General features: G+C 38.4%; 1 protein-coding gene across 5 annotated transcripts in view; it reads left to right on the top strand.

The window, feature by feature from the left end:
* LOC124296725 (prolyl 4-hydroxylase subunit alpha-1) overlaps positions 1–16013 on the top strand; it is a 141545-nt gene that overhangs the window by 61497 nt on the left and 64035 nt on the right. Inside the window, exon 1 of one of the 5 annotated variants that reach the window (XM_046747026.1) lies at positions 103–523. The exons of 3 other annotated variants lie outside the window; for them this stretch is intronic. The gene's annotated coding sequence lies outside the window, so the exon portion shown is untranslated. Of the gene's footprint in view, positions 1–102; positions 524–2219; positions 2316–16013 lie in introns of those variants that run through there. One more of the 5 variants, XM_046747028.1, reaches the window with a different exon arrangement.

Raw genomic sequence — 16013 nt, 5'->3', positions numbered from 1 at the left:
CCAGCCGCTCTGGCTCTTACGATGAGTTTGATTGCGCGTCGCGGCGCGCGCCTACGCGTTCGGCGGGCTATGCGAGCTTTTGCTCGGCTCCCGGCGAGCCCTCGGTCGCAGTCATCTGCGACAGCTCGGTCTGTTCGTACTTCGTGCGGTGCGGTATCCGTCTCCCCTCTCTCTCTCTCTCTTTAACTCTCTCTCGCTCTCCAACTCTCTCGCGATTAATGTAACGCGCCGCCTAACAAGTGTCAACAAAGTGTCACCACCTCGCGTCTAACGTCGAGCTTTGAATCGGGACTCCAAACTCGGTGGAGAGCCCAGGCCGAGCTTTCGAAGCTTGCTCGGAGTGCCGTGAAGTTTAGCCGAGAAAAAGCTCCGCGTCACGCGCGCCTTTCGGTAGTGAGATAACACCTACCACGTGTTCCCTGTTACAGTTCCGTTTGTCAGGATCACTGCGCCGCTTTCCCACGCGTGACTCAACGTTCGTTGCAGGCTGACCACGGGCTGTGACTACTTGCAACTCGGAAAGGTAAGACGAGATACGGCAGCATCGTTATTGTCGCCGCTGGTGTTCACCTTCTCTCGCATGTTTAATGTTGGCCTACTGTGCGGTGGTCGTAATTTATTTATTTTTTTTTTTTTGCGTGGGTCGTAAACACGAGCCGCATTCGATGGCTCGATGGTTTGTGTGTGTTTAATAAACATGTTTCATTCAAGGAGTGTCGATCGTGCTATTCAACCGCTGGAGATCGTTTCGTTTTTCTCTTCAACGAGTCGCGATTTTTTCACCCTTGCTCACGAGTTTTGGACTAATTCATCCACCGTGATTAGCGAAACGATTTCTTGTGCGGAGTGGTGAGTCGGGTTGAAACTGGTAACGTTATCGTGACGAAACATTGGGGCAAGATCGCTATTTTATTATTTTTACGATGATTTTGAAGGAAATAAGATTGCAAAATATAAGTGTGTTTTGTTTTGTTACGGGTTAATGAATTTTAAATAGTTGCTAAATTGCGAAACAACGGTTTTTACTCAGCACGAATCGTTACGACAACGTTACTAATATCAACGTGATGGTGTGAGTGAGTTTAGTTGAATCCGATATTTATAGTTTCTCAAAATCGCCCGAAAATTGATAACGAATATAATAAATCGTATAAAGCGACTAACTGTAACTGTTTCAAGAAAATTGGAGAATCTCTTTTGAAGTGATGACAACTTATGACATGTTGCGCTTGTACTCCTATGAAATAATCGACCTCCTGTGACCCTGCGATACAACGTAAACGAGTATTCTAAATTCGATATAATAAATCTCAAAAATAACTTCTCATATGATCGCAAGTGATTCGCATTCATATTCGTTCGACCACAGTCGAAATTTCGAGACGCTTCAGGCGTCGAAGTTTCAAATCGACGAGATTAAAGATAGTAACGTTATCGTAACGAAACATTGGTGAAAAGATGACTATTTTCTTAATTTTAAATGATTTTTAGTCGACTACGATCTCGGAACATGAGAATATAAGTGTGTTTTGTTTTATTACGGCTTACTGAATTTCGGACAATTTCAAAATCGCAGAGTAACGGTTTTTCCTCACACCGAGAGAAGTTTTTAGTTCCGGTTACTGCTCAGTCCTTGACTATTTTCATTTTTTACCACAATCGAAAAATATAGTTCTAGGTAGAAAAGGAAAATTAGTTTTCTAGCTGTTACCAGAAAGTCTAGTATCCGTTACTATTCTTTCTCATTACGATCACTGTTGCTATATTTTCTTGTAACCGTTGCGAAAATTTAACGCTTGTGCAACAATAAATTGACGTTAAAGCCTTATTTAACTAAAAAAGTAGAGTAAACCTCACAAACTGATTTTGCGTTGCAATTGCCAAAAAAGGATCGACAATAGCGCAAAATGGTTACGCGTACCTCGTTTTTCGTGATTCCAACAATATTCAAACAGTTTTTTTTAACGATACCTGTTTTACTAAATTTTTCTAGTTACTGTAACAAATGAAATTTTTCTCAGTGCAGCATGAATCGTTGCGATAACCTTACAAACGTCAATACGATCCAAATCATCGAATCCTAGGGATTTCGAGCATTGCACACGTGCGAACCGGTACTTGACGTATATTTATGCCTGGCAGAAAGAGAGAGAGAGAGAGAAAGCTGGGTGCACGTGTTTCGCAGGCAATCAGTCACCAGTCAAGTCAGACTTGTCGCGCTGAGAGTTGCGGCGTCTAAGCTGATTGTGAGTGAGCTTTCAGAGTCCGGGCAGAGCTTTACATTTTTACAGCACGTCGCTTCAGCAGCCCCACACGTACGTACTCGCGAAATTCCAGCGGAAATTGTCGTGTCTTTAAAGTGATCGGTTAGTGTTCAGTCGAAAATATTGACAAAGTACGCGCGGATTGAGGAGCGCAGTGGAATCATTGCGAGAACTTGGTGTTTAGAATCGTCGAAAAGGAAGTCAGGCTGAAGTTGGTAACGTCAGCGTTACGAAATCTCAGAAGAAAAAATTCAACTTTATTTGGAAATTTAAAAATGACTTTGAAGAAATTGGCTTTTCAAAATTACAGTGTATTTATTTTTTTGTTTGTAACGGTTGACTATATCTACAAATATCCCGAAGATGTAAAGTAGCGATTTTTCTTAAACACGCATCGTTACAGTAACGTTACTAACTTCATCCTCCATAAAAGGGCCGGATTAGTGATTTGCCGTATTATTCGGGAAACTCGTCTTATTGGTGATAAATCGTTGTTACCATATAGCGATGAATGATGAATAACTTAAAACTTTTTCAAGTTTGTCATATTTCAATAGATTGTATAGACTTTCTAAATTCTATTGAAAAGAAGCTTTAGTGCTCGAACGACGAACAAATTTATTCACAAGAGCTTCGTGCTTTCACGATCGACATTTCTTGACTCACTGTCAAACTAAACGTCACCAATTACCAATGATCGATAAACCGAAACCAGGGTCATCAATTTCGACACTTTTTCAATATTCCACCGCTTCTTTCTGACCGTATAAGAACTTTTTTTTTTTTTGTTTCAATAACTACAGAGTGTTTTGTTTTTTGTTTTTTTCCTCCTGTTTGGATTTTAAACTTTCCGCTGCTTATTCGTGAAGAAAAAAAAGAACAAGGGAAGTTATTATAATCACCCTCAAATCGAAAAGTCGGGTTTTTACGATATCTCGACGTTTCAAATCCTACAGAATCACCTCCGAGCATTGTCCTCGATTTTTCCAAATTTCCCTCTCCCGATATCTGGAGAACAATCGAACGGATCTGAGTGTGATTTTCCTCAATTGACGAGGCTTTTCTTCACTCAAAATTTGTGGAATTTCGAGTTTTATTCGATTGTTTATGAATGATTTGAAAATTTCACTGAAAGTTCTCTTACACGTAACATGAATACACTCGTGGCAACCGTAGCGCTTGGGATTGAATCCCATCTGCGCGCGAAGTTTGAACAGATACGTCTTCTTTGAATGCATTCGTAGTTTTAAGCAGTATAACCAACCGAGAGTTTGTCCTTAGCATCGCCGGACTTCAACTTGAAATGCGAAGTCTTACAAGTTAAAATGTTATTACATGATTGTTTTCAAGGGTAAAAGGTTCATTTGGTTTAACAGAACAAGCAAGTTATAGCATGTTTGGAATGGTTCATCTTCAGTGTTCGGATAAGGTCAATTTTATCATCTGAAAAATTTCTCTCCCATCGCGTGGAATTCAGGCTTTCAAAGATAGGCTTCTCCCTCTTACCGTTTGCCTCTCTTAGAATTTGTATGAACAAACCTTCGGACACTCTGAACTGCCAACCGCACGCCACGTGGATCCACTTGCGACTGTTGTGAGAAACCCCCGGGTCAGCCCACCACTTCGTTTCAGTCAAGTTCACGCAGCCGCGATGTACTGCAGGTACTTATTGTTAATGGAGTGAAGATAGTAACGTTAACGTAACGAAACATAATGGAAAAAATGGTTATTGTACTATTTTATACCGACTTTGAAAGAGCTTACTTTTCAAAATATGAACATGTTTTCTTTGTTATAACTTACTAGCTGAATTTCAGCAAATCCCGAGGGTTCAATTAACCATTTCTTCTGCACACGCATCGTTAAATCAACGTTACCAACTTCAACCTCATTAATATGTCGTCTCAGAGAGCTCTGAACAGCTTCTAAAATCTCGGACTTAGGCATCTCATTACGTCTATTCCATTAGGAATCTTGGATTGTATTCTCAGTTATGATACCACTTGAACCGACTCGTGTCCTCAATCGTCTTGAATCACTGTCAATACCTACATACCTTTTACGCCTACGTGTGTATGCGATGTATATGGCGACGATGTTGAATTATTATAGGCACACGTGGAGACGGAATTAAGCCGCGGGTCGCGCAAACTGGTGAAAAGGGCAGCGGCGTAATTTAAGCAATTGTTAAACTTGCGCCCTGCCCTTATATTCATAGACACGATACGAGGTACCCAAAGGAACAATTGGCTTGACTCGATCGTCAACTGTCTCGTGATATACCAATGCCTATTTCTCGTAAGGGAATTTCAGTTGACAAAATCAAGCTTATGTTGATTATACGCACTCATTGTATTATATCACAAAGCTTTTGTTTAATCGATCGCGTGTATTTTGTTGAACATTGTACTCTCTTGAAACAAGCATATCTTGGTTCACTCAAAATCCGTGCATTCAGCTCGACGATTTCAGATTCGTTCAAGTCTATTCAAAACCGCGTGCGATGATTTACATATAATTTGGAAATTTGTGTTTTCATCGGTTGATGGTTGAGAATAAGTCATTGAGAACTTCACGTATGTGTCGGACATTACAAATGATGCAAAATTACGTATATAATATAAATATACTGACATTCGTTTCAATCGAATACACGGTTAATTTGTCGGTGAGTTTTCAGACATCATGAAACTAAACTTACAGCTCACCTCATCCGGCACAAATACCTAACTTTTGATTAAAGCTCAGCGAGCTTTTACTTGTATTTACTTAACTTGATGCCCTGGTTCTGCAAATTGTTGTCTTGCAAATTATTCGTATGTGACAAAGTTCACAGAGTGGGAAGAACAATTTTATCGAATTCGTGTCAATTCACGAGATTCTATTCAAGTCAAATTCATTTTGGTTCATGTCTTACGCTAGTTTTTGCGAATTTTCAATCATACATTACGATTCAATGATGATTTAAATTCATAAATTTATATTTTCAAGTAAATTACATTTAGGGTATTAACTTTGCTTAACGTGAAAACTAACAGCATCTAATATACTACATGTAGAAGTGAGTGCACGCATGTTCAAGAATTTTGACTCCATTAGTAGAAGAGGATCATTAGCATAAAAGTCGAATCAGTGGAGTAGGAAAAAGCTTGGCTTAATATTCAAATTACGTGCCTTATTGGGTCGTGAGATGACAAGTTGATAAACAGGGATAAGTGTTTGTAGTAAAAAGAAGGAAAGAAAACCTCCTTTAACGGGTAAATAGTTCTACGGCTGGTGCGTACGATTAGCACCCAGTTTCATTGTTCGACACAAATTTCGTGGATTAAATTACGGTAGCACTTTCTTCTACATAATCACGAATCGAAGTAAAATGCATCCCTCAAATAATACCTACCTACATCCATAAGCCAATCCTGCTTGAATGTGATTTCTGTGAGCATTTTACCCGAAACCTGGAGATGCATTTGTATAGGGTATTCCACGCTAACTCAGCCAGTGTAAGTCTTGTTTCTCATGATTTTTCTTATTCTTTTAGGTTTTTATCTGTACCCAATTTTTTTCACCGAATTCATGAAAGAGAAATTAAAACGAATCACATTATTTTCTTGAACAATTCACAACGAATATGCGCCTTGAAGTTTTTTTTGCATATCATTGCCGCTGAATTCGTTACAATATTGCTTATTATAATCGCAGATTACGTATACCTATGTGCATTTTCTCTTCCACGGTTCCAAAACTCAAAAATTATTCATCAAATTTGTCGCGTAGAACAACTATTTCCGAATAATTTCCATTGCTAGTGAACTGAATTCGATTATTGTCAATAATATGACGAATCCTGGTTTTCACATTCACCCCCAAAAATAAAATGGTAGCTACGGAAAATTTGAACATTTAGTCCACTTTTTCCATCTTGTGTAGCAAGTATACAGATAAAATTAAACAGTCGTCATTGAAAAGTTGAAAGTCGCTTTGATAATATTGACATGGAATCACCGAAATTATCCTCAAAGTGTAGCAAAATCTGAACAAACAATCGATCAACTATTTGTACGCAGTACAAATGGATTCAAGAAAAAAGTTTGTGCGTGAAAAATTTAACCAATACCTCTTTACGTAAATATTTAACCTAATTGATAAAAAGTTAAACAAGCTCGATGATTTACTGAAATGCAATGAAAAAAATTCGCATACAAAGTGACAGAATCTTGAAAAACTGCAGAAAAATTGACGGAAATTCCTAGATTTATCGGTCAAAACTTGATTATGAAAAAAAAAAAAAATAAATAAAAACAAAAATGTAAAAATTATCCAAAAACTTATAAATCCAATCCGATATAAAGCTCTACGTTCAGCTTCGCACGTCAGTCGAATCCGTGTGAAATATCCCATTCGTATGTATACTCCGTATATACCGTGGACTTTTGATGGTACAAAAACCCTGAGGTATCGTTTTTCAAGCTTGCAGCTGTTCTCCGGGCAGCAGGCTCGTAAACTGTGGGGTAACTCGTTAAAATCGCGGAATCGAGACGGAATTCGATAAGATCTGAACAGAGAGAGAGAGAGAGAGCGAGGAGAGGGGGGAGGGAGGGGTGGGAAGTGATTTGGTATCGTTGGTAAAAGCGTGGCGTAGAGGATCCTCGGTCGGTACGGCAGGCGTTAAAAGCTCTCCCTCGAATTATGGGTCTGCAACGATGATCGCAGCAGCGAATTCGTATCACGCATACTTATTTCACACCCGCGTGTAGATCCGACAACGTCTTGCTTCTTTTTCCGTAGATCCATTTTCCATTGTCAGCGGTTATAATGGTCAGGATAATTTGTCCTAAAGTATTTTGGCGCCATACCGCGTTGCAGTCACAGGGCTTTTTCATCCAGCTCGTTGCAAGCTGTGCTTGACACCGTTAGCTTCGCATAACTTGTCACGTTCCTGTATAATATATTCATTGCAAGCGCGATTAAATCGTTCCCTGGTAAAATGAATCTGATCAACAGATTTAAGCCAACTTGTGGTTTATAACCGCGTATAGAGTCAGCTTTATGCTTTAGAACTTTGCATCCACTGATTGCTCGCCCATGGTTTTATCTCTGCGTGAAAACTCGTTGTACGGACGATTATAAATGTTTTTCCGTCGTTTTTTATTCTCTTTACGTATCGAGTATTAGTTGAGACAACGAAAAGATACACGTGTCAGCTACACTAATTAAAAAAATTTAGTCGTATATGAATCTATCAACGAAACTGATTCGAAATTTCACAAGCATTAAATTTTCACAATAGTTACAAGAAAATATAGCAACAGTGATCGTAATGAGAAAGAATAGTAACGGATACCAGACTTTCCGGTAACAGCTAGAAAACTAATTTTCATTTTCTACCTTGAACTATATTTTTCGATTGTGGTAAAAAATGAATATGGTTAAGGACTGAGCGGTAACCGGAATTGAAAATTTCTCTCAGCGATGCATGTATAAATACGTCTACAGTTATTGCGAATTTTGGCACTGTTGTACAAATTTTGCAGTAGGTCGAAACAACCACCCCTATAGCTACATAGTGACGCAAATAGGACTTCTGTCAAAGTTTCACTCTCCACCGAAGGGGATTCAACCTCTATAGTATTCGAACAATAGGATTTAGTTCGAAACAACCTGATAGAATTGGCTTATAAATTGGCGTCCATCTGAGTGAAATATATCGACAGTTTCCAAAGTCATTCGATGAATATTGTATCGCCGAAGAATACCAGTTCCAAGTGAAAACTGCAAAGCTGCCGGTTCGTTTCCGGGAGCACTTTTTGCCGACTCCGCAATTCCATTACAGCGTTTGACCATTGTTTTTTATTTATTTATTTTTTTTTTTTTTTTTTTACCACAGGGTCATTCTGCAGTATGTATATACAATTTTATACCTACCGGAAATTCGACTAACTTGTTGAGGGAACTAACGAAAAATAAAAAATAAATAAAAAAACAATTTACTCCAGCATACATTATTTGTTGCAAACGATCAAACTGTTCGAATATTGAATATAAAACTGAGCGGTCTATAGTGACAAAAATTTTGTACGGCAAAAATTAAAATCGCGTTCAGTTATTACACAAGTTGGAAAATAGAACAGAATGAGCAATCGAGTTGAGATCTATGAAAAATTGGGTTAAAGATGGAAAATCGCCATTTGAGTAGAAAAAAGTTTGGCTTAATTGGTGGCGACTGATTTATACGTCAATGCTTATTCTCTGGTAACCACTGACTTTTATAATTCTTCGTTTAGTGTCTTAAAAACTCTCCAAGTCCGAAATCGACATCAATTGCATCATTGATCAATCTCGTATTTCGTCGTATTTATTCTTTCCATACATACTTTTTGTCGGACTGTACCAAAACCTTACCAAACGGCCCGAACGTCGTCGGCCACTGTTGACTCAAGCTACAGGCTCAAGCTAAAAGGTTCCCGGTAAATCTCTGCGGGGTCTACTTTCGATCTCGATGTCATAAATCGCCAGACTCTCCGGTGTCGGTAATCGATACAACGTAATTCACGCGTAACAAAAAAATAAATAATACCGCAAATAAAAACAAGACTTGGCACAGTGCTCATTGAAAAATATAATCCGTGATCGAAAAAATTAGAAGACTGAATTTGGACGAGTTGTATTCAAATGTTGTTAAAATTAAGAACCAGTATGAAATGTTGCAGTCGAGTTTATGTTCGGAATAGAGAAATTATCGAGAATTTTATGAAAATTCCAAAGGGGGATGTGCGATAACATAAAGTGGAAATAAAAAATACAACAATCCGGTGTGTATTTTTAATGCACGTTTGAATTGAAATTATTTGAAAATTTACACAGCCTTGTCCGTAAGGCATATGAACTTTTTGTTGCTCGAGTTCATTGAATTCAACGATTCGCCATAAATTTTATTGTCAGTCATTGTCAGGATGGCCGGGGAAGAGAAGCATATTTCACGTTTGGTGCCGTTGACGGGTTGACCCGATTCAATCGTTGCCCAGTTATTTACGAGGTTGCTTTATTCGAAAAGAATCGTAAAAAAAAAGCTGTAAACCACGAACGCGGCTGCAGCCTGCGATCTACTCGAGGCAAGGATTACTTACGATGATTTGATTCTAGTTGGGATTACCGAAACGACACGGTGATTTCGTGATGCAATTTTTAAGATTTACGCCGTGCTGGTGCTTCGTCCAATTATACATAGATTTATTCTCGGTATCCTCGAGTACATTTAAAAGCCTTCAAAGATGTGTTTGAATTTGCAAAACAACGTCAATTGTATCATGCTGAACAATGACGTCAACAATTTTCTCTCACTAACAAAAAAAAAATATATGTATAATTTACTTTTGAAAAGCCAACTCCTTGAAAGTCATTTTCAAATTGCCCAATAATATTGGTTGTTTTAGTCTGAGGTTATAATTTTTAGGATTGTTCTGAATAATGAAATCTCTTCGAACTTTGGTTAATGATAGAACTTATGATTGTGCTTGCGGATTGACTAATAAAATATCCGAATATTGATGGTAAAATAGAAAAAATTTCTGATTCAGATGTAGCAACGTATCGTAACCTTGAATTGAGTGAAAAGTATCTGCAAATATTGTTAATTTTTCTAACTCTACTGATTCTGAGCCAACCCACCAGCACAATCATAAGCCCCATTATTTGCCAAAGTTTCTAGAGATTTCATTGCTTACGAAAATGAAAAATTGTTGAATAAAATTTGCTGTATTTAACGGATCTCCGACGTCCCATTAATATTGGCAGAAGTGTTGAAGATGTTTTTTCCATCTGTAATAAAATAGTGGTAATAATTTGTAGTACCTGGGATTTGATCAGAGGAGGTAGATATTCTTCAATATACATATATGTATACACTTCGATACAAACTTTAATACAGCAGGAAATTTTGAATAAGAAATGACGATTCCAAAGAAAATTTGTAATACAAATTTCAAAATTTATCTTAACGAGCAACGAAATTTCGTATTATAAGAACATCGAATAGACAAAAAGTTTAACGCCACTTACGTCTGCTAACGGATGTGGCAAACTCGAAAACTCATAAGCTGCGAACGGAGAGAAATACGAAACGATAGATCAGGTGACAAATTTCGTCATCCCATGGGACAACCAGGGCAGTTTCGATGACAGCGAGGAAACCGAAAAGACCCATCCATCTATACCCATAAGAACCATCCATTATTCCAATGTCGTCAGTCGGTTGGGCCTGCAAACTGTGACACCGAGTTGAGGGCATTGATAGATCGTACACCTAAAATAAATAATCATTTGATCCAACTAAAGAATTGCCTGGCTATTAGCAAGTACCTAAGTGATAAATGTAACTGGATAAATTGTCATTTACTTGATGGAAAAAACGCTCATTCGCGAATGTTACACGACGTATATTTCAATAAATGATAATGTATATATGTATTGATCCCAATAATAGTCGACGCTCGAACTTTTTTATCAGCTTTTGTAAAACAAAAAGTCAAGGATCCGGATATATGGGAGGGGGGTAAAATTTTCGAAAATATTTCGAACAAACTGCCAAACCGATTCTATTCGCTGTTCAAATTTCGAAAAAATATCAACGATTCGTTGAAAATCCGACAGAATTTTTATAATATTCATCAACTTCCGGTTATAAAATCGCGGCAGTCGAAAATTCAAAAAAATACTCTCGGTGTCGTTCGCCACTTCGAAATTAGTTTTAGTGGAAAAATCTCTCCTGTTGAAACATTTAACGAACTAAACTGAGCGTGAACTATTTTAATGAGGACTCGGAACGTTACATCATTCACTCGTGCACGTTGCAAAAAAACTACTACTTCTTCTATCATCCGGCTACTTCTTCCTCAGCCTGTAACGAATTATTTTAAATATGATAAATCTTGGATTTATTCAAAATAGAAAAAAAAAAATCCCCAAACTTCGGCGCTGAATAATATTAATTTTTTTTGTTTTGTTTCCAATGAATTATTTATTCGCTACTCGGAACAAATTTATTCCCGGCGCGAATATCTCAGTTTTCAATTTTCACTTGTTAACTATTATTATTATTATTATTATTATCATCATCATCATCATCATTATTATTATCGACACAGTTTATTTCTTGTTTTTTTTTTACTTCTTCATTTCGAAGGCATGCAATTACAGAGTGAATAATGTCTCGTGTAAAGCCAGACGATTTTGCATCAAATAATAATTTCGTTAGACTTCAGATCGGTGTTTGAACCGCAACGAGCTAGACGTCCTCCACCCACCGAAGTGGAAAGTTAACTTCGGTACAATTTCCCTGCTGCAAGTGTACATCCATTATTGTCCAATAGTTACAACCGCAGGCTTTGTGCAGCCATTCATATATTCCTACATTTGGCTAACTGCAACTTTGTCTCGCTGTATTCGCTGGTCTCACTTTTGTCAGATGTATTCAGAATAGAAATGAAGTGTAAAAAGTCAATGATATTCCATTGTAGATAATTCTGAAAATCACTGCCAGGCTGTTCATTTAATATGTTTGAATTGTTTGTGTTAATATTAATACGTTTCTGTAGAATTTAATTTTCACACGCTTTGGCGATGAATAATATTGATGTATTGATTCCGAGATTCTTTTAATATTCTGGAAAAGTCAAATGTAAAATAAACTTGAAACACTTGTTGTCGATTTGATAAGAGGAGAATGTTCAACGCGCGAAATCTTTAGTTTTCACTTAACTTAATTTACTTTTGATGAAAATCGTACGTATATCTCAACCAAGGAAAAATATGTTTCTCTGTTTTTGACTTGAATAACTGATTTTGAATCGTGAGAAATATTTTTAAAAGCAATTCAAAAAGACCGTGACGACACCGTCGTACTTATTTATCGTTGATAATTAATGTCGCGTGAGTAAAAATGAAAAAAAAAAAAAAAAATGGAAACGAGCAAAGCACGCAGCGTGGTAAAAAGTGCGCGGAATGCCCTGTACACGCATTATTCGATCATTTTTCTCCAAGAAACATGATTATGACCGACGATTCATTCTCCGACGTTGGATCTGATACTCGGCTGCTGGCACTCGTTCTCTTCCCCGGTGAAAAATTTCTTATCGTTTCCACACCCTCGGCGGCATGCAGAGCAACCGCACGCTTAGATATATCCAACTGTCTCTTCCTGTGCGATAAGCCCACGCCGATACAGAGATACCGAGATGGAGTGAGGCTTACAAATGCGATTTTGAAAACCGGATCCGAGCGTTTAGCTCCGTGCGATGTGAGGAAAAACTTGGACCCGGGATCAATTGCAACTATAGTAAAAGGAATGGGAAGAAATCCGACAATCAGGGGTAGAGGGTGGAGGGTGGAGGGTAGACTGCAAGCTCGAGAGCTTTTGCACCCTCCTCCTCCTCCTCTCCCCTTGGCTGTCTTTTGTTTTAAGGCACATTTACCTTTCCCCACTATCGCGGTAACCCCTCGACGGTGTAAAGGGCGAAGAGATGAGGGCAGCGCGAAAAGGGAGACTCGCGATTTATAGGGTGAATAACACCCGGCATATACGCGTGATGTACGTGCACGCGGATTCTTAGTCCTCCCAAAATAGGTCTGAATTGCAAAATATTCGGTATACGGTTGGGGTTTTGTTTTTGGGGATTTTCGATCCGCGGGAACTCAAATCCGAAGTAATTTTTGAGCCGCGTAACCGGCGTTTCGAGAAAACATCGAAATTTGAGGTTTTTTCCGTTTTTATCGAAAACTGATGTAGGTAGACGAAAAATGACTCGATCATCGTGTAGAGTAGAAAATTCTACATCGAATTATGTTCTCGTATGTCGGAATCACGCAGCCGGATTAACAAATTAAGAAAAAAGAAATTATTTCACAAAAATTCCCCAAATTCCGTCTATAAGTAGAATTTCATTTTTCTCAATTTGTTAATCCAATTCCGTTTTCCGACATATGAGGAAATGATTCGGTGTAGAATTTTTCGCTCTATTGAGTTTTTGCGAAATTTTACTGTTTTATCGAAACGCCGGCTATGCGACTCAAAAATGACTTGAGATTTGAGTTCCCGAGGGTCGAAAACCGAATAGTTTTGATTCAGATCAAATTTTATCGGGCTTTTCTTCCTCGGCGACGTGGTTGATTTCATTCGGGGAGTTCGTACTTTGAATCCACGTTTGGCAAGCAGTTTCTCATCGAACGCGTCTCCCATTTTCTCATATCACAGCAGGACTCACCTCGGCTTCGAGTCGCCCACTCTTCATCGTTGCCAGAAAAATATGTGTTCGAGAGTCTCTCTCCCCTTTCTCGGTAGGTAGGGAGAGTGAGTGAGTGAGGGAGGTCGGGGCCTTCGGGCTATCTGGGAACAATAATTGAGAGATTCACCAGCAAGATAAACATTTCCTAAATCTTTTCCCAAAATCTTCACCCACCTTTCTCGCTCTGTATTCACCCCGAACAACTCTCAACTTCCAGATATCCCAACCCCCCAAAACGAGGGAATTACTTTCTCTCTTGCGTTTAGCTGCAAAGATCATACTTTGTGTGCTATATTCGTAATTTGACGAGATTTTTTTTTTTTCTTCTACATTTCCACATTACGCTGTAGAGGCAACGCAATGTTCGATTAGTGAATTATTTACGAGTAGGTCCTTGTTACTACCGTAAAGTTCACGGTAGCTGTGCTTACAAACTTTACGTATGGGAAACTTGAAAGTACAAGATCAAAGGTCGTGGCATATAATATTGAACGACGGTAAAATTCGATGGAAAATTGTAATTTCACAAATTTATTTGCTATAGTTCAAAGTCCTGAGTTGATACTAAATATTGATGTTAATTTAGATTTCTCGTGGCTCGTGGCTCGTCCGGTCGTTTGTAAGCAACTGAAGCGTTTCCTGAAGAGAAATTCCCCCTTTGGCCAAAGATTGAAAGGGGAGGACACCTTCTTTTTTAGAAATTAGGGTGGGCTGTGAATCGTCAACGTTCCTACTCATACGACTCGTACATGAGCCGCAGACTCAGCAAGGCACTTGAAAACTACGGGTACTCAGAATTACGGGGTTCGCGTCTACGGGGTAACTCGTCCCTTCATGTCCATTGTTCTCAAGGGCTAGAAACTTTCCAACACCATCAATAAATCAAACCCTGGCATTCGGTCACTTTCTTACACCGGTATGCCTATATTTTACATTCACGCTTAAGTCCTGAACAATACTCTGGAAATAAAATTGAACGAAATTTTTTAATTACACCGAGAAAGATTTCATCTGTTATAGTAACTAGAAAAATTGAGTAAAAAATTTATAGTTGCATACTTGTTAATTTGTTATATTGTTGCCAAATGGAGGGGAAAGAAAAAAAATTCACCGAGACTGCAATCTTCGCTTTCTTAACTGCCCTGAAGTTGCCGCTTATAGATATACACTGTTCATACACTCGCCTGCATTCTCGACCAAGTTTTCCCTGCAGTACGGCGAAATTGTTATACCGTAGATTCAAGATCGATCGATGCACCCACGACCAAAAGTTCATTTTCAAGTTTTCAGGTGAACTTGCTAAGCTTTCAGAGCCCCGAGTGATTGTTTCGCTAAAACAAATGACGGGGGGGGTGAATGAAGATTTAAAAGTTTTATCGACGTTTTTCATGTCATTTTATTACAGTATTACATCTGTGATGGAGGTTAATTCTGCCTCTAAATTAGGCACTATTTTCCTCGACCCTTTGAATGCTTTTAATCCTTTGGCGGATTATTGCACCTTAAGTTAGAAGAAGAAACTACATTGTTTCATTTGCTGATCTTTAAACCATTGCGTGATATATGCGTGAAAAGTTTGTTTTCGCCTATTTTTTTTCTGGTCAGAAAATAGCTTTAACATTGTCAATCCAAAATCAAGCCTATTTTTATCGAAAATCTGAAAAAATTAAAGCACGTCTTTTCGAATAGAATCATGATATTGCAGAGTCTATAAAAAATATTCAAGACCCAAAAGTAGATCACTTGACAAAAAAAGCTTTCAGTTATAGGCGTCTGTACCCTTATTAAAGCGCGGCAACGAATTCGCAAAACGCTCTTTTACGTTCGCAATTTGTCGAATTTGTCATTATTTCTTTTTCCATCAACGCAAAATGCCGGGCCGTAACTGCGGGTTACGCTTTAAATCCACAGGATTTTGTAGGATATGTCGGGACAGACAAATTGATCAGTGTAAACCGACGCGACGCGACGCCGACGGCCCAGGTTGATATAATAAACAGTTTGGTGATCCGAACGCCTGAACGATACTTCTTTTTTTCCAATCCGCTTGATCGACTTCCGTTAAGCCAACCGAGTCTATCAGCTGAACTCTGCACGGTGCTTGGATATATTTCCACAAGCTCGAAAAGCCTTCTTTCCCATTTCTTCCTAATCCGCACGAAGAAAAAAGTTACTGTTCTGCTTTCCGTTAAAGCTGTAACAAAAACGATATTGCGGTGATAACCGCATAATATTCAATGGCTATAAGCAATATCAGTTTCATCGTTACGTTTCTTTTGAGCCATTCTCCTATCCTTTGGCTATCGTTATAACCATCGATTTCATTACGTAGTTACAATTACACAGCAGTCAAAAGTGAGCGATGACGTTAGAAAATAGAACAATGATCCCGAACGTGAAAAATACTCGTCAGTCTTATTGAAAATTAAGTCGATTCGTATCGTTGATTCAGATGCTTGTATGAAACCAAAGT

This window comes from Neodiprion virginianus, chromosome 1, assembly GCF_021901495.1.
Source record: "Neodiprion virginianus isolate iyNeoVirg1 chromosome 1, iyNeoVirg1.1, whole genome shotgun sequence".
Taxonomy (NCBI): domain Eukaryota; kingdom Metazoa; phylum Arthropoda; class Insecta; order Hymenoptera; family Diprionidae; genus Neodiprion; species Neodiprion virginianus.
Note: the sequence above shows the minus strand (reverse complement) of the source record. Positions and strands in the feature narration are given on the sequence as shown.